General features: G+C 39.6%; 1 protein-coding gene across 1 annotated transcript in view; it reads right to left on the reverse strand.

The window, feature by feature from the left end:
• Positions 1-20,502, reverse strand: part of LOC140577544 (neurexin-2-beta-like) — a 314,016-nt gene that overhangs the window by 233,599 nt on the left and 59,915 nt on the right. The gene's annotated exons all lie outside the window — the stretch shown is intronic.

The raw sequence follows: 20,502 nt of genomic DNA on the forward strand, positions 1-20,502 counted from the left end.
TACACCAGATGTCGGTAACAACCCAAGTAATCCACACATACAAAGAAATCAAAACAAATAAGTACATAGATTGTTATGTGAAATAAAGTGAAATGACAGGGAATAAGTATTGAACACATGAAGAACAGGAGGTGCAAAAAGGCACGGAAAACCAAGAAACCAGCTGAAATCTGTCAGTATTTAAAAAGAAATCCTGCCCCCTATCAGTGCAAATTAATATCAGCTGGTTTAGTCCTAATTGATGGCTTATAAAAAGGTTTCTCATTGCCTAGGTGTCACACAAGAAGCATTTCATGATGCGTAAAAGCAAAGAGCTCACTCAAGACCTTCGCGACCTGATTGCTGCAAAACATACCGATGGCATCGGTCACAGATGTATTTCTAAACTTCTGAATGTTCCAGTGAGCACCGTTGGGGCCATAATCCGGAAGTGGAAAGAACATCAATTCACCATTAACCGGCCACGACCAGGTGCTCCTCGCAAGATTTCTGACAGAGGAGTCAAAAGAATAATCAGAAGAGCCAAGGACCACTCGCGGAGAGCTTCAGAAAGACCTGGAATTAGCAGGTGCAGTTGTTTCAAAGAAAACAATAAGTAATGTACTCAACCGCCATGGCCTCTATGCACGCTCACCGTGTAAGACTCCACTGCTGAAGAAAAAGCATATTGAAGCTTGTTTAAAGTTTGCCGCACAACATCTGGACGAACCAATGAAATGCTGGGAGAATATAGTCGGGTCAGATGAGACAAAATTAAACTTTGTGTGTTAATAGCACACACCATGTTTGGAGGCGAAATGTCACTGCACATCACCCCAAAAACACCATCCCAACAGTGAAGTTTGGGGGTGGGAACATCATGGTGCGGGGCTGTTTTTTAGCATATAGTACTAGTAGACTTCATATAATTGAAGGAAGGATGAATGGAGAAATGTAGCGAGACATTCAGGGTCCTGAAGATGAAACAAGGGTGGACATTTCAGCAAGGCAATGATCCCAAACACGCAGCCAAGGAAGCTCTCAATCGGTTTCAGAGAAAGAAAATAAAGCTGCTAGAATGGCCCAGTCAATCACAAGACTTGAATCCAGTTGAAAATCTATGGAAAGAACCAAAGATCAGAGTTCATAGGAGAGGCCCTATAAACATAAAGATTTGAAGACAGTTTGTGTGGAAGAATAGGCCAAAATCACACCTGAGCAATGCAGGAGGCGTCTTAAAGCTGTCACTACCAACAAAGGCTTTTCTACTAAGTATTAAATAAATTTCAGTAAGCGTGTTCAATACTTATTCCCTGTGTCATTTCACTTTATTTCACATAACTTAATCTATGTATTTATTTGTTTTGATTTCTTTGTATGTGTGGATTACTTGGGTTGTTACCGACATCTGGTGTAAATTTCATGTCAATAGATCCTTTAGAAATATATTTACTGAGAAAAATGTTGATGTGTTCAATACTTATTTTCCCCGCTGTATGCTTCTCTCTATTTTTGTCTATTTTACCTTGTTAAGTTATTGTATTACAAACAAGAGGAGGCCATTCCCTAACTAATAGCTCATAGTTGTTAAATCTTATCTAGCTCTGAATTAAAGGAAACCAGGGTCTTAGTTTGTACTACACTAACAGGAAGACTACTCCACACTCTCCTCATAAGATATTCCTCTAAGACGAGGAATCATTCTCTCCAGAGGGGGAAAAAAGTGGAAAATGTCCTCCCAGCCCCAACTGGTGACCAAGCAAAGCTCAGGAGCAACTGTCCTTTCCCACCGCTAGTTAACGTTACAATGTTAGATAATATTGCCTCGTGGGTTTTTGCAGATAGAAAGAGCGGCACCTCCAACTGCAACTCACTCTCTGTAACACTTGCTCTGTTTATTAACAAGGACAGACAAGCACTCACGCAGACCGAAAAAATCGGCCACCCACATAAACTGTACCAGCATACAAACATACAGGCTGTAGTATGACACATAATCATAAATCTGGTTTTCTGGAGGAATCTCTTTTCTACATGTTCAGCAGGACATTCCAACACCCATAGAAGATCTCAGGTTATGTCCAGATTATAGATAAGTGAGTTTCAGAGGCTTGAACTCACAGTTGGCTACATTTGCATTTGCATTGGGTAGTGATTGAAAAATAGCTGTTTCTATCTTACTCAGTTGCCTACACCTAAGCTTAATGAAACATGTATATTAGGGAACAGAGCATGTGAGCGGAGCAGAGCGTGAGCGAGGAGCTGAGTAGGCGGAATTTAGTCAGAGCACGGAGCAGTTTTTTTATTAATGCTGGAGCAGTCGCTCTGTCTCGCTCCAATTTCGCTCCGATACCCACACTATGATTCTGAGGCGTGCCCAAATCTACCCAGAATTCATCTGTACAATTATCGAGACTGTTACATAAAATGGCCGAGATGGAATTCGCAAAGTATTTTACATAGGAAACTGATAGATCATACAAGTGTAATATTGTTATGAAACGTATAGATGGCAATAATGTAGAGCAAGAACAACAATATGGTGAAACTGTTTCAGTGAGTAAAGATTCACTTTGGAATCATTTTTCTCAGAAACACGAGAGTGTGCTACGCGAACAGGCGGAAGCCAGAGCAAAACGTGAGCAAGTTTTATATGGTTGTAGTACACTCACCTAAAGGATTATTAGGAACACCATACTAATACGGTGTTTGACCCCCTTTCGCCTTCAGAACTGCCTTAATTCTACGTGGCATTGATTCAACAAGGTGCTGAAAGCATTCTTTAGAAATGTTGGCCCATATTGATACGATAGCATCTTGCAGTTGATGGAGATTTGTGGGATGCACATCCAGGGCACGAAGCTCCTGTTCCACCACATCCCAAAGATGCTCTATTGGGTTGAGATCTGGTGACTGTGGGGGCCATTTTAGTACAGTGAACTCATTGTCATGTTCAAGAAACCAATTTGAAATGATTCGAGCTTTGTGACATGGTGCATTATCCTGCTGGAAGTAGCCATCAGAGGATGGGTACATGGTGGTCATAAAGGGATGGACATGGTCAGAAACAATGCTCCGGTAGGCCGTGGCATTTAAATGATGCCCAATTGGCACTAAGGGGCCTAAAGTGTGCCAAGAAAACATCCCCCACACCATTACACCACCACCACCAGCCTGCACAGTGGTAACAAGGCATGATGGATCCATGTTCTCATTCTCTTCACGCCAAGTTCTGACTCTACCATTTGAATGTCTCAACAGAAATCGAGACTCATCAGACCAGGCCACATTTTTCCAGTCTTCAACTGTCCAATTTTGGTGAGCTCGTGCAAATTGTAGCCTCTTTTTCCTATTTGTAGTGGAGATGAGTGGTACCTGGTGGGGTCTTCTGCTGTTGTAGCCCATCCGCCTCAAGATTGTGCGTGTTGTGGCTTCACAAATGCTTTGCTGCATACCTCGGTTGTAACGAGTGGTTATTTCAGTCAAAGTTGCTCTTCTATCAGCTTGAATCAGTCGGCCCATTCTCCTCTGACCTCTAGCATCAACAAGGCATTTTCGCCCACAGGACTGCCGCATATATACTGGATGTTTTTCCCTTTGCACACCATTCTTTGTAAACCCTAGAAATGGTTGTGCGTGAAAATCCCAGTAACTGATCAGATTGTGAAATACTCAGACCGGCCCGTCTGGCACCAACAACCATGCCACGCTCAGAATTGCTTAAATTACCTTTCTTTCCCATTCTGACATTCAGTTTGGAGTTCAGGAGATTGTCTTGACCAGAACCACACCCCTAAATGCATTGAAGCAACTGCCATGTGATTGGTTGATTAGATAATTGCATTAATGAGAAATTGAGCAGGTGTTCCTAATAATCCTTTAGGTGAGTGTATATCAAGTCTATAAAGTAAATTAAAGCATAAAAGCCTATAAAGTAAATATTGGTAATCAAATAAATTCGTTTTGTGATTCAACGTAGGTCTAATAGGATTTTTTAAATTTCATGTAACGCTGTCAGTGAAATCAGTGAAATTTTATTTTATAGAGAGACGCAGCAGCAGCATCAACAGAAAAAAATTGAGGAATTTAAAACGTGGATGCTTGGCCTGTATATTCTTTAGGCTATTAAGCCCACTGATTCCTTTATATTTAAACCTATTTTTGTATGGAATGCCATTGCCAAATGTGTCCGTAGTTGCCTATATGTTAGTTAAAAATAAATATTTTCTGAGTGGCAATGTTGCCGTTGCTCATATTTCTTTATGATATAAGGCTTTGGTTTAAGGTGACATTTGTTATGCATGCAGATTATTTGTCCCTCTTTTAAATTGGAGCGAGCGTGGAGCAATTTGACTGGAGCGGGAGGAAATTTTAGTGGAGTGAGGAGCGGTGTTGAGCGGAGCGGCTTAGTGCGAATTAGAGCGGAGGAGTGGGCGGAGCCAACAGCCTTGTAAGCGAGGAGCAGAAATTCTGGCCGCTCCACTCCGCTCACATGCTCTGTTAGGGAATGCATTTTTTCCCAAGAAATTCACCTTGTCAAGGAAGTAAACATAACATTGCTCTCTAATGAAAAACCCTACAAATGGATCTGCAAAACAGATTTCCAAAATTTCATTATGCATTTTCTCAGAAACCTTTTTGCAAAATAAACCTGAACCATTATCAAAGCATTTTTAACTCCTGGCTCTTTCACTTAGAGTATGCCAATTAATTGTCCACAAAACAATAAGGAATACTGGCGAACAAGTGACTTTATCTTGTACATATGCACACACACACACATACACACACACACTATCCCAGCGTCTGCAAAAAATTGACACGATTAAATCCTCCCACAAAAAATTTCACCTGTCAAGGCAATGGCATTCCACACAAAAATAGGTTTAAATATAAAGGAATCAGTGGGCTTAATAGCCTAAAGAATATACAGGCCAAGCATCCACGTTTTAAATTCCTCAATTTTTTTCTGTTGATGCTGCTGCTGCGTCTCTCTATAAAATAAAATTTCACTGATTTCACTGACAGCGTTACATGAAATTTAAAAAATCCTATTAGACCTACGTTGAATCACAAAACGAATTTATTTGATTACCAATATTTACTGACCCTGTTGTCAGTCTTTAGTGTGCTTCACCTGCTCCCCAGATGTCCGCATAGCTCAATAAGCTGAGCATACAGCTACCTGTAATTTCCTCAGTTGTGTGTTTAAATCCTGCTTCCTCTGTTTTTGTATTTTGTTCCCCAATGTTTCATTTTTCAGTCTCTAGTTCCTGTGAGTTTGTTTTCTGTTTTGGTTTTTGCTTTGTGCCTTGATTGTGTTCTACCTGTCTTTGTTATTCCCCAGTGTTAAATTCTGTTTCCTTGTTTCTCTGTTATGCCTTGTCCACACGTATACATGTATTTTTTAAAACGGTTTCCTCCTCCGTTTAAAAAAAAAATCCCTGTCCACACGAACATTGTCTTTTAAAAAATTTCAGTCCACATGAAACTGCTAAAATGCGCTGTTAAAAGCAAGCCAAACCAACAGGGAGCATTATAACTCTAACCGTACTGCCATGTTAGCCAATCAGAAGCCTAATTGTCAGTCCTGTTAAGTTGAAAACCATGGCGCACATTCCGACGCCTGTGTTGATCTGTATAATGCGAGAGTGACTCAACATTTATCTGTACACATGTAAGAAGTCCTGTCATCTAGGTTAGCACAAGCACTATTTTGGCTAAGTCCGCCATTGCTCAAACTCGCCTAATGTATACAGCAAACAGCGCACGCTCTGACATTAAACAAAGTGGACAACGGCACACAATCAGACGTTTCCCCGTCTACATGTCTACGCTGAAAACGGAGTTTCTTAAAAGCTCCGTTTTCAGTGACCTGAGATGCCGTTTATGTGTGGACAAAAGCCCTAGATGTATAGAAAAAGGTACGTTTAAAATATACCCATGTATGTGTAGACAAGGCATTAGTTTCTTAGGTTTCACCCACTGCATGTTCTTGAGCTAGTCCTTGTGGGTTTTACCTGATTGTTCGTTTCCCTGCACCCTCCCAGATTGGTTAATTATTGGTTCTGTGTCGCTACCCAGTTTGGTTGTGTATTTAGATTCCTGCCTTGGTTCATTTCCTCAGTGGGTCATTGTATTTCATGTGCATTTCAGAAGGGATGTTTGAGTATGTTAGAACTTCCCAGGTGTTGTTTAATTGTTGTACTTTGTTCCCTGCCTGCCTGCCTGCTCCTTGTTGCCCGCACCTTTTGAAGTTAGTCTTTGTTTTTCCTATTTTGCTTTTTGAGCTCTTGTGGTAAGGGCGGCATGGTGGTGCAGTGGTTAGCACTGTTGCCTCACATCCCTGGGACCTAGGTTTGAGTCTCTGCCTGGGTTACGTCTCTGTGGAATTTGCATATTCTCCCCATGTTGTTGTTGGGATTCCTCCGGGTACTCCAGTTTTCCCCCACAGTCCAAAAACTTGCTGAGGCTAATGGGAGTAACTAAATTGCCCATAGTTGTGAATGGTGTTTGTGTGTGCCTGTGATTGGCTGGCCTTGTGCCCATAGCTTCCGGGATAGGCTCCAGACCCCCCGTGACCCAAAAGTGACCTGATAAGTGGTTTGGAAAATGAATGGATGGACCCCTCATGGTCCATTCATTTTGTAGTGTTTTCAGTTTCAGTTAATAAAAAACCACAAGAAAGCCAGAAGTGGGTAGTCCACCTTCCTTTTCCTTTCCACCTGCACGATGCCCCGCCCTCATGATCGAAATTCCCTGACATCACCGAGTTCCCCACAGTACGCTTCATTGATTGGCTACAGCACTGGTACCAGCACTATTTGCTGCATAATTAGCATAATTTTCTGAACAGGAGGCAAGCAATGAGAAAACAATATAATTTTTTCATAGAATATTTAGAAAATTATCTTGTGCCCTTCAGTTTTAGAAAATCCATTCATCTTCTGTAACCGTTCATCCTATTCAGGGTCGTGGGGGGTCTGGAGCCTATCCAAGAGGTTATGGGTGCAAAGCAGGGAATTATAATAAGCAGAGAAAGGGGCACTAATTCATCTCGGGGCACACTCACACACCATTCACCATGTCACCATGTGGTAACTCCAATCGGTCTCAGTATGTTTTTGGACTATGGGGGGGAAACCAGAGTACCCAGAGGAAACCCCACAATGACACTGGGAGAACCCAGGCAGAGATTTGTACCCAGATCCCAGAGGTGTGAGGCAACAATGCTAACCACCATGCCACCCCTTGGACAAAAACACTATATACCAACCAAACTATTTTTAACTTCTGGCTTTCACTTAGTGTGTGTATGTATGTATGTATATGTGTGTGTATATATATATATATATGTGTGTGTGTGTATATATATATATACACAAACACACACACACACAAAAATAAGATGGCAGCTGCAAGCTCCAGTGTTGCTCTGTCCTGTAGTTACAATTTTGCTGCCCTCTCTTGTTGCAGTAACAATTTTGGATATGGCCAAGTGAACAATTTTAGGTATAGATTTTCATCCATATAATGTCTCTGTGAAGTAGTAATAAAGAGCAAATTGAGTAAATAATGATAAATATTTTTGTGAACAGGATCAAACTAAGCCTTTGATAATCTCATCCTACTCTTTCCTATCACTAGGTGGCGCTGCTTTCACTCTAGTGAGATTTATTTCAAAATATTTGATCAGGTTCAGATCTGCTACCTTATGACATGTCTACAAAGGTTAAAGAAAAATCTGTAAAATACTTTTTGAATTACTGTGGTCAAATATCTGATACTACTGTGAAATTATGCGGTGCTGCTTTTATTTTGTTGTGATCTGTCTCAAATTTTAACCAGTTTTAGGTCCTCACCCATACAAGGTCTTTGCAAAGTTTAAAAATGATCCAGCAACTGGTTTTTGAGTTATTGGCTGGCATACCAAAGCATCTGCAGCGGTGGAGCAATGCTATAATCATATGTATTCCCTAAAGGCCGGGGAATACAAAAATAAAACGATGGGACCAGAAATCAGATAAAACACACAAGCTAGAGTTCTGACTGTTGTATTTTCATTTCTCAAGTCACATAAGATACTGTTTATGCTTTTAAATGCGACTCTGGCCTTGAATGTGGCGTAAATGCTGGACAAGATTTGCTTTTGGGGCTTTTCAGTCATACCTGACCTGTCTGATGGAGCTGCCTCTAAAATTGGCCCCATTTTGCAGTATTTAATTTAATCTAAGCCATTGAGATAAAAGCTAATGTAATAATAATAGCCATGGAGCAATTACTCATGGGCTGTCTTGTAATACAATATCTTAGCCTTAATTAATCTATTTTACCAGTATCTGATTTTAACACCAAAAACCCATAAAATGCTGCCCGACAAGTATTTTAATAAAATTCGGACAGACAGAACCTGGTGTCTTTTTCTGTATATGCAGGCCAGTTAGCAGTATACTAATGTATTTCTTTCATTAGTTTTCTTTTGCATTAGTAAATATATAGCTAATTAACAACTTAATTCTATTTATCACCAGCAAGCTTGTGCAGCAGCATTCCTACAGCTGAGTACATACCCAGGCTAAGAGTAATCTGACTTACAAAGCAGTTTGGCTTTGGATTTGTGTGGCTCACCAATAACGTTTAATGTGATACACTGAGATCCCGTCAGCTTTCAGCAGCTGCTGTTCAGTCACATCAGATGGATGCAGCAGTTTCAGCTAAGATATATGAACCAATCCCACGAGGCCACCAGTCCCCTATCCAGACTGCCACCTTCACTGCATAGCACAAGCAATTAGAAATAAGCCAAATTCCACCTGGTTACAAATGCTCTTTTCTATCCTTGCATCCACACCAGGGCCTTGTGCATCTGTCCATCATTCTGATTAGATGCAGCCCTTTGGATTGTCGTCGTATCTGTAAATCACCCGCATGTCAGCAGGCTGAGGATGTAAATAATACAAACCACGTAAACCTGCTTCCTAAACTGATAGTAATCTATGCCTTCGCAGTCACTGCTATGCCATCACAGTCTAGCAGGCCGCCCATCCATTACCTTTCCAATTAAATGCAGCAAAGAGCCCAGTCACTGCGGCTGCCACCCAGAATCCCATCTGACTGGTTTCTGATGTCTGGGGTTGGAGGTGCATCATTACAGAAAACGGATGGTATGTTTGTGTTAGGGCACCATCTGTCTGGGTCGGATCTGTCATTATCATGAGAGGGTTACTTACTGCTCCAGCCCCAACCTGAGCTGCTTCCTGCAGCACTGCCTCAAAGGGATCTCCTCAAGCCTTTAAATAAGCTGTGACAGGCTAAAGAGCAAAAGCAAGAATTACCCTAAAAACATTTTCAAAGTTACATTTTGACTCTTATTTTTTTGAGAAATATATGCTCTGTTTTGAACAGTATAACAGGTTTATAATAGGCCTGACATACAGCTTTTAAAGATCGTGTATTGAATAAGAGGTTTTTTGAAATTTTGTAATTATTTTCAGGGTCGGTGAAAACTTTCATGTAATGCAAGTACAGTATGGGTGTTGCAGCAGACAGTGATGTAGTGACCATCGATGAAATAACAGTGTGAACAGTCATAAGTAGGCAGGGACTGTTCCAAGCTTAGAAAGCTACTCAGATAGATTCTACCAGGTTACATGGAACCATAGCTGTCTTTGGGGCAGTGCAACAGGTGCAGTTATTCTAGGGGTCTCACGCAAAATGGAAATTTGTCTAGGAAATGACTAAATAAGAATAAGCTATTTTTTCATGGATTGTATACATTGCATTTCATTTGAAGATATCATTGTGGCTAAACAGTTTATGCACAATTAAATGAATGAATACATTTATTGACATGGACGGAACTTAAATTCACAAGTAGATGTTCAGCATGGAAAACATTCTGCTAATTATACTGTGCTGTGAGCTGGTTATGCCTAAGGCTGGTTAGTCGGTTATATGCAGTGTTTTAGGAACATTATGGTTTCCCAATAAAGTAAACCAGGACTAGAGAGAGAGTAGTTGGTAAGACCAAGACTGTATGTCAGCTCTGTCTACCAAACTAACATCATATAATAGTGTGTACACCCAGAGCAAGGCAGAAACAGCTTCTGCAATTTATTCTCCCCCTGGTATTAAAGGTGCTGTTCCCAGGAATTTCTGACTGCACTGAAAAATAACTATATATTGGAAAAAGCTTCATAAAACCATACAGAAATAAAGTGCATGCAGTCTTTGCTTCTTATTCAAAGCTTCTCTTTACTAAATATGGCTGCAGCCTGACATACCTTTTTACAGCAAATCAGTTTTTTTTTAAAACCAAGAGGATATTTGCATCGCACTTAACTTGAACAACCTTCACTACAATTAACATCGCCATCTACAGACGACTTAGTATATATTTGAACTCAATTAACAACACTATGTACATACATACAGTATGTAGTTGTTGCACTAAATACAAACTGTATTGCAACACTATAGGCTATAGGGGTGTTTATCGCTACAGATATGAGGCCATACTCAATAGTACAGAACACACAATTTAGTTCATAATGATTTTTATATGGGTTTTTTTTTTGTTTATACAATGTGCAAATAAGCAGCTTCTAGGTTTTAATTGTTATTCAGACACATTGAGAGATACATTGCATTTGAATTGCAGCTGTTTTTAACTGGGTTTGCAGTTTTGATAATAAATTTAAATTTAATTTAATTTAAGCTAATTTAACCTCAGCTCCTGAAATACAAATTTTATCTTCTGACAGTGCGAAAACACTGCTGAATTTTGCATCTGTTTCAGCGCTGCTGGATTTATATTCGAGTTCAGTCAGAGAGCAGAATTAAAGCATAGTTGTTCAAAAAAAATCATGGGGCTCTTCTGGATCCCAAAAAACCTAGCCAAGGCTCCAAGTAAGCGTCTTCAGTATTTTTGTTGCAAAAAAAAAAAATTATAATAAAATGATGTGCTTAGACTATAGTTAAATCGCAAAAACTCCGTTACTTTCCCGTTAGCAAACCGTTTTTTCCTTTAAACTCTGCTTCACCCCGGGTTTTTTTTTTCTTTTTTTTTAGGGGCGGAGCTAGAGTATTTTTTTTTTAAGGGAATCGTGCCACATAAACCCAATAAAGCTCCTTTGAATGAAATAAAAAATATATAACTTTAAACTATGCACATAAACTAAAACCTCTTCCAAATAATGAATAATATACTTTTATTTATTTTATGCAACACAGGTTTTTCCTACTGGGTTACATATGCATCAAGAGCGCCATCTAGTGGGGCCAGAAAACACAGCAAATGGTTCATGAAGTGTCATTTTGGCCATCACTACACTCTCAGCAATGGACAAGTTAATGAGTTCGGCACATTCAGTTGAAACAGTTACTAAGCAATTCTTCTGAGACTCATAAGACTCTTAGGAGATGTTTCTGATATAATTTATTAATAAATTATTTTTTATTTCTTATTTATAATTACATTATCGATACCAGCACTGTTTTTATTATTTCATTAATTTTGTTTGATAAAGTTACAAAGTTTTGGAGTCGCCCTGTTTTTCGCATTGGATATGTGTATTTTAGTGCACAATTTTAAATAACGTGAGGTTTTTCAGGAACGCATTAGTCACATTGTACCAGGACTGACTACTTCACTGGCGGTATAAATGTATGTACAGTTTCTTGTCATAAAAGAGCAAATCCACATATAATAAGTATTGCTTTATACAGTGAATGCACACTTGCGTACCAGTTATTTGCATCCCTGTTTGTAAAACTAATTATACTGTCTGCATTAGTCTGTAGAATCTGGTGGATGACATCATTGTGGATGACATCATTGTCTATGGAGAAGAAAATCTCATCCTGAGCACAGAAAAGACAAAGGAGCTGATACTGGACTGAAACAAGCCCCTCCACTGCAGCCACTCTATATCAAAGGCGCTGAGGTGGAGCAGATCAACAGCTTCAAGCATTACACATTTCTTATAACCCAATCTGGTCAACAAATACCACATCCACTGTTAAAAAAGCTCAGCAACACCTACATTCTATAAGAATACTGATAAAGGCTGAACTGAACTGCCAAACCCTCATCCAGACCTACTAAGGTCATACGGAGAGCATCCTCACTAGAGGCATCACTGATTGGTTTGGAAGCACCACACAGAGTGAAAGGAAAGCTCTGCAGAGTGTCAAGAAGACAGCAGAGAGGATTATAGCTTTACACCTGTCCTCCATAGAGACTCTATACACCCACCACTGCAGGAATAAAGCACACTCAAAGATCAAATGGAGGAAGTCTGGGTGTAACCTTGGACATCCAAAACCAATATACATTATAACACGCAAGACATGTTTGCATCAGGTTGGTTGCTAAGGACATTTAGGATAGGGAGAAGTACCCTCACTCCCATCCCAATCTGAACTCCTTTGTATGTACCATCTGCCCCTCAAGCCACCATTATTCATCTATTTATTACACAAACACCTTGTTTCTCCTTTTTTGTCTATTATGTAACTTCTGAAAATCTCAATGTGTACTGTGTCATAACGTTATATGTCACTGTCTTGTTGTGCTCATCTCTATTCTTTTCTTCTTTAATTTGACTGAAGGGAACCGTGCAAGAATTCCAATGTACTTCTCTTTCTATACCTGTACAAATGGCAATTAAAGATTCAATTAAATTCTTTCATGGTACATATCCATGCATAAACCCTGATTGCTGTGCGCTGATTTGATGCATGCTGTCTTCTTCCAGCACAATCAGGCAGACAATATCACAGTTTTTAGTCATTTATTTGATACCATTTCCCCCCTCTTTCCTAGGTGTGTTTGATTCCTTTTTACTAACCATTAACCACCGTGTTACCTGCCAGGATAATGGCCGCCTGATTTATCTAGGGGGTATTTGTCATTTAGAGTAAAAAGCAGGACTGTTAGCTTGCTGATCCCATAGGATGTGGAACAAAACTGGGAGGTGCTTTACATATTTGGTGGGTGGGTAGTATAGCAGTATCACCCAATATCCAACACTGTGTCTTGGAATATGAAAATACTGTACACAACTATTGGAATGCTCATTGGGAAGGACATAGTTTAAACAGTACGTAACAACAAATGTACAACTAAATAAATGATAGAAAAAAAATGTATTTCTTAGATATCGGACTGTTATTGGCATGGACCGTCTGTGAGACATTATCTCAATCTATTGATTTACTCAGCAGATGCTTTGTCTAGAGTGAAATGCCACCCATTTGTACAACCTAATATTCTCTAAACCCATTTAATCATCTGTAGGAGACATCACCTGTACCCTGGAGGAATGTTTAACATGCAGTTTTGTAGTCCTTTCTATTAGCATGACCACAAGAGCTACAGAGCTACAAACCTTAGGACTCCGTGTAGGGCTGAACGATTTATCGATTTCAAATCGAAATCGCGATTTGAAACACCGCGATTAGCAAATCACAAAGGCTGCGATTTAGGACATACATTATATAGCACGTCGGACCCAGGGTTTAAAACTGTTGTAAGAATAGTTTTCCAAACTCATACCGTGCTTCCTATGTGACAGTCGTTCTCACCAATCACAAGCGCCGTGCTCCTTATGTGACAGCCATGCTCACCAATTAAGAAGTGGCCCGAGGCGACGGAGTACACGCCCACAAACAGCAAACACGTGTAGAAAATGTTGCATTCGCGGTGCGGAAAAAATACTGATTCCGCTACTTAGCTATAAGTGAATTGCCTTCCTATTTCATGGTCCGAGATTGTTTCAGAAAGGTCCTATCATCAATAGAACCGACGACCTCCTTTTAAACACCAGCTGCGATATACTTCAGCGTATCACACCTTGTCTTATTATTTAAAAAAGATATAAAAAAGTGACGCATATAATGTTTTCTCCGTTTTATATTTGTCAGAGCAACAAGGCAAAGGATTGATAAGCTGCTTCAGTCGAATCTTTGGTCAGCTGCCTGGAATGAGGCTTTCTGTTTGAGACGAGTCTGCACATACATTTACGTGTTTTATTACCAAGTAAATAGTCTGTAAGGTTTGCAAACTGCCCTAACGTTTTTGATGCAGCTATAAGTCTAAGTTCATAATGGAATAATTTAGATTTGCCATAAGATTTCTTGCGTGAGAGTCTGAAAGCGTGTTACCCAAACCCGTGAGAGTTTGCAACCCTGAACACATACATTTTTTGTTTCCCCTGAATCGATTTGTGTAAAAAATAACCTTATACAGTACAGTTGTTAAAAAGCGGAAACGTAGACTATCATGACCACCAATAAACTACGTCTATTTATTCGACATTTTATAAAATGCATACTACGTTTGAAAATTTTCCAGCTTTACAGTTTCAGGACAGAACAGCCACTCTGTTACGAACATTGCAGCTTTTTGAGTGTTAGATTCGCTGCTGTTATTAACACTAATAACACGGCTGCATACACCGAAGTAGTTCTTGCTTGTTCACTGGCGTGGGAAAGGCGGTTCGCGTTACCTGCAAGATCGCTATTGGTTTTCTTTTTGCTGCATTTGTTCATTATTACATTATTTAACTTAACACACTACATCTTTAAATTCTCATCCTTGCATTAGAATATGGACAAGTTAATATTTTGATGGTATCTCATGTGGTAATGCTGCATCATATGTTTTAAATTTACTACACACTGATATTTAACTGAAGCTTGACATAAAAAATAAAATCGTAATCGCAATGTCTGTCAGAAAAATCGCGATTCGATATTTTCCCCAAATCGAAAAAGGACAAAGGAGTAAGGGCAGGGGTGCCCAATCTTATCCGCAAAGGGCCGGTGTGTATGCGGGTTTTCGCTGGACTGATTGGCTGAAGAGTCCTCACACCTGGGTTTGAACAGCTGACCTACAGGTTATCCCAAAAACCTGCATACACACCGGCCCTTTGCGGATAAGATTGGCCACCCCTGAGTTAGGGTGTAGGATACTACATGCATGGAGGACACAGGTGGAGATTTCAAGCCCAGAGAGTACAAATCCAGACCAGGATTTTATTTCAACCAAGCAGTTGAGTACTCTGTGACTCTTTATACTCAACTGGTTGATTGAAACAAAATCCTGGTCTGGATTTGTACTCTCTGGACCTGAAATCAATCTCCACCTCTGTTGTAAACCAAGGCTTAATCAGATTTCTCTGAATGTGGATCATACCTGTCAAGTATCCCGTTTTGGCCGGGAAAGTCCCGTAATTTACCCTTCTTTCCCGCCGTCCTCCCGTATTAGTATTTTCCCGTAAATCTCCCGTATTTTAACCTGCGTTATTAAAAAAAAAAAAAAAAAAACATCCCCCCCAAAAAAATCTGAGCTGTCACTAGCCTCGCGATAACTGCCACCTGCAGTAGCCTACTACAGGTACTGTAGGTACCAGTTGTCGCGAGGTTAGTGTGTGAGGTCAGACGATGAGTTGATGAGTGACGACGCGGGGAAAAAAAGAAGAAAAATCAGACAGATGATGGACGCCAGGACACAGAAGGAAGGCACTCCTTCCAAAACAGTCTTAAAGAATGCAAAGTATGCAACAAATGAGTACAATAAGTCACTAAAAGAGTAAAGAAAAGTTATGTGAAAGGAAAAGAAAAACTGTACAAAAAAGCAATATGAAATGAATGAGTGTGTGAATGTGAAAAGAATGTGGAATGAAAATGAAATGTAAAGACAAGCAATGTTAAATGAACAGAAAATATGCAAATAAGCCTTTAAATAAATGCTCTTCATATATACCCTTTTGCGTTTTCATTTAGGCTATGAATGTTCACAGCATGTCAATATCAACAAAGGTAGGCCTATCATTGGCTTTATGCACAGCTGCACTACTTCCTGAACTTCAGCCAGCTCCTTTGTTTCCTGTCTGCCATTATTGGACAAACTGATCACCTGGATTAATCAGTTTGTCCAGTAATGGCAGACAGGAAACAAAGGAGCTGCCTGAAGTTCAGGAAGTAGTGCAGCTGTGCATAAAGCCAATTGTAGTTTATAAGTGGTTGACAAGTGGTGATTAGCTTTCTTGTCACCTGTCTTAAAATGTAAGGGATACTGGAGCTTGGTTGGGGTGGTGGGGTGGCTCGCGGCGGGCGCCGGAAAATTTCCCTTATTTTCAAATCCAAAACTTGACAGGTATGATGTGGATGGCATTACAAACATAAATATGAAAAAAAAATTAAGTCAATATTCCTTGACCAGTGTACAAAACCGTTCAATTCAATCACTGGAGTAATAAAACTATGTTTGGAATAAAGTGGTATTAAGCAACCCTGCATAAGCAACAAAGGACATCAACATCATTTTTCATAAGCAACTTTTCATACATAGATGGAAGAACATGAGACTGTTTTTATGTCAATTTGTCACCAAGCTTGTGCAAACACACCCTTCCAGTTACTGAAGTTTGCCAGGCCTTGTTAGGCCTGATTACTTTGTTAAGGTCAAAAAGAGCCAGCTCGGTTGATTTAGGAGAGGAAAAAGAATGGAGGGGAGAGGCCAACTCCCAATTTCTGCATTTGCTTATCAGGGTTCAACTTTGGAAATGTAGGTCTTCTTGGTTGCCTGTTCGTTAGTTTTCTGCACTTGTTTGTTTTTTGGGTGTTATTACAGTATGCACCTATTTATTCAGCTACTTTTTGTTTTTAGAAAATATTTATTATTAATATGCAGTGTGTATTAATTGCTTTGCACTGAACTTGAAAAATGAAAGAAATTAGTAAATATCAAATATTGGCTCGGACATCCATGGAGAGTCTAATTTAAATGGCATTATTTGGAAGAGGGTATTAAGGACAGAGAAATACATCGAAATGCATCCAGTAAAAACAAGCATTACAGAGATGCTTTATCTTGCATGGTCAAAATTTCCAGTTCCAGTTCTTTATCCTTACAATGTGCGTGCAATGTGTTTGAAAACTATCCTTCAAATACTTTTTGAGTTATCATGCTGTCTGGATCTGCCCCTTACCTTGCTATCACTATGTGGCCCAGCTTCTGTTTTGGTGTGATCTGTCTCAAAATTAGTTCTAGTTCATCACCCATATAATGACACAAGTTTGAAAAAGATCTGTGAAATACTTTTAAATTATCATACTAACGAAAAAGTGTCAGCAGCAGTGGACTGGTCCCGAAACCATATGTATTCCCCATCTGAGGAATACAATGAGAAACTCTATGTCATGTTGCCATTAAATATATTTTATAGTGGCAGGTTAAAACACGTACGTATCTGTGTGAGTATTTACCAAAAAAGGAACACCTTTTGAGGAGATTTTGTCCTCACCAGACCAGACAATAAAGGAAATTCGGTTTACAAAATGCTGATTACTGATACTCAGACACATGAAATCACAAACATGGAATCACAATTAGAAATTATTCAATTGGCCTGAAATCAGTCAGATAAAACGGTTTCATAAGAACATAAGAACATAAGAAATATACAAACGAGAGGAGGCCATTCGGCCCATCGAGCTCGCTTGGGGAGAACTTAACTAATAGCTCAGAGTTGTTAAAATCTTATCTAGCTCTGATTTAAAGGAACCCAAGGATTCAGCTTGCACTACGTTATCAGGAAGACTATTCCATACTCTGACTACACGCTGTGTAAAGAAGTGCTTCCTTAAATCCAGTTTGAAATGTTCTCCCGCTAATTTCCACCTATGGCCACGAGTTCTTGTATTTGAACTAATGCTGAAGTAACTATTCGGTTGAACAGCATCCAAACCTGTTAGAATCTTATAGACCTGGATCATGTCCCCCCTCAGTCTCCTTTGCTTGAGGCTGAACAGATTTAGCTCAAATAACCTTTCCTTGTATGACATTCCTCTAAGACCAGGAATCATTCTTGTGGCCCTGCACATTCTGAGAGTTTAATAGGTCTTGGTAGATGTGAAGGAATGGAGGCAAGGCAGATAGGGGTCTTTGTAGACTACTGGCACCTAGCCCCCCCATTACCCAGTCGCAAGTTTTCAGCCCCCAGGCCTAATTCCCCGATCAAGTTTGCTTAACGAGAAGATGTGTTTGTTTGTTTGCTTGCTTGCCTATTTATATATATATATATATATATATATATGTTCATTCATTCATTCATTCACTTTTAGGTTCAGATCAATTATGATGTTGTTCTTCTTGTAAGAATAATCTTTATGTAGAGGAACATGGGTCTAAGAGCCGATAGCTGCCTATTCAATAATCATACACTCCCTGCTGAATTGCTTGGAGTCGATTCATTAAGAGCTGAGGAGCTTAAAAAGGCTAGTCTCTCTATTCTCTGTGACATGTTAAGGTCCTCGGAGGCAGAGGTAAAGGCACTCCTTCCTTTTCAGGAAAGTCAAACACATCCTGAATCCTTAATTGGGGTCTTACTGCAACTCCCACGGCAGGACATTTTAAGAAGGTCCAGCAGTAACGAGTCTTAGCAAACAGAAAATGCTGAACTGTGTACTGAGGGCAAAAGAAACGGAAGAAGACAGGGGTGCACTGGAGGCAGCCAAATCTTCAGGGGAAATCAGTGATGATTACAGGTAGGGAAGAAGCAGTTTCTGGTAGTACTGCGACAAACAGCACTGCTATGCTGATTGCGGCTTGCTCAGGGGATCCATCCACCTAATATAACTATTTAACCTATATATAATATATTACTGAACCTAGTTTTAAGAAATTTTAAAGGGATGAAAATATTTGCACCTTCACTGTTTGTCCCAATTGTCTCACCTGTTTCTTATACTGCTTTACTGCTGCTACAGTACCTTTCTAGTTTGATGAAACACAGGGCACACTTTAAACACAATCCCCATGCCCAATTTCCCATTCATGCTGCAGCAGCACAAAGTCTGTAGTTCCAGACATAGTACTGTCAAATGAGACTGGTATAACTACAAAGAAAGAAATCTGAGTAATTACCAAGAATATTTAGGTGAAGGCTTCTGATTCAGCTTTCAGGCTGGGCAACATTTTTACTGAGGAATATATGCATTCTGTGCCTTTTCGTACCCCTCCACAGCCAGTAAATACAAGCGACCCTGAAAATCCACCTGTCCAGCCGGACCAAATACTGTTCCTCCAAAACTGCAGAATTAAATGGTCCATGCATCATAATGACTTAATTTACCATAAGAACTGCCCCATTATGACAGAGATTGGCTCCCATGTCCTTGGCTTCAGGATCAAAATAAATCATCTGGAAGAAGTTTTCACTATCCCCATTCCTTTTTCAAGACAGCTCATCATATCAGTTCTCCTTCATAAAAAAAATAAAAAATATTGCATGCAGCTTTTGTGGATGCCCTTGTCTGTCACTAACACACATTAGGGATGTTTGTAATGACAGTGCTTTACTGAAGTTTAAAGTTTCCAGCTGCAATACTTGTCTGCTGGTCTGGCTCATTTTAATGAATTTGCAGGAAGCAACTAGGATGAGAACATAATCTATGGGGAGTAAAGCCATCAGCAGTGTTATTCTAAGGATTCTACCTTAGTAAGAGGCGGCATCCTGTGAGGTACAGAGTAAGCAGCACATTTAATGTAACATAATAAAAGAGCAGAACTGCGTCTGCTGGAAGACATAAAAATGACTATATAAAAGGCGTAAGCTCAGGCCTGTTCAGCCAGGGCCTGTTGCCACACTGAGATCATCAAAATAATTTAGAGAACAAATGTTGGTGAAAAATTGGCTCCGAAACCCATTCTATATGATCTGCCCTCAAACTAATTCTAGTCTGCAATTTGTGCTGTGATTCCTTAATTGACACTTCCAGCAGCAAAACAGATAATCTAAGGCCAAATCTATAGTAAGCACTGATAGAAAATGATATATTTATTCTTTTTCAGGATGAAAGCAGGTCTTTTGATTCCTTGATTATTCTACTATGTTCTGGTTTCAGTTGATGGTCAGAAATAGCCAAGGCATCAACTGAATTGCTGGCTACAGGTCAAACTGTGTGCTAAGAGTGATGATGCCATTATATCTGCTGCAGGGATGCTGGAATGAAGGTGAGCTGGCTTAATGTGAAGAGGACAAGACCCTGACCACATACTGAGGACTGCCATGTTTCTTACGTTTTCCTCTTCATTCTATTTTCAGTTAAATTTGGGTTTATATGAGTTGCAAATCACTGCATTCTGTTTTTATTTACATTTTACACAACAAAACCAACTTTGTTGGAAAATGGGGTTATATGTTATTAACTATATTTGCTATATGTAAAATGCTACAATGTGATCACCTTTGTTTTCCCACCAAAATTGTTTCAAAACAAGCAAATACAGACTTTGTAAATGAGATACAAACAATACACACAGCACATTTAGAATATATTCAGACCCCTTGACTTTTTCTATTACCACTTACGTCCATACCCTAGAAGGTATTATATTCATTATTGGCTCTCATCAGTCTATGGACAATACTCCAGATTCCCCAGAATCGGACATTTCTATGACCTTAAGTATGTCTGAAGGGGAAAGACATACTCAAGGTGAGAGACTAAACT

This window comes from Paramormyrops kingsleyae, chromosome 10 (genome assembly GCF_048594095.1).
Source record: "Paramormyrops kingsleyae isolate MSU_618 chromosome 10, PKINGS_0.4, whole genome shotgun sequence".
Lineage (NCBI taxonomy): Eukaryota > Metazoa > Chordata > Actinopteri > Osteoglossiformes > Mormyridae > Paramormyrops > Paramormyrops kingsleyae.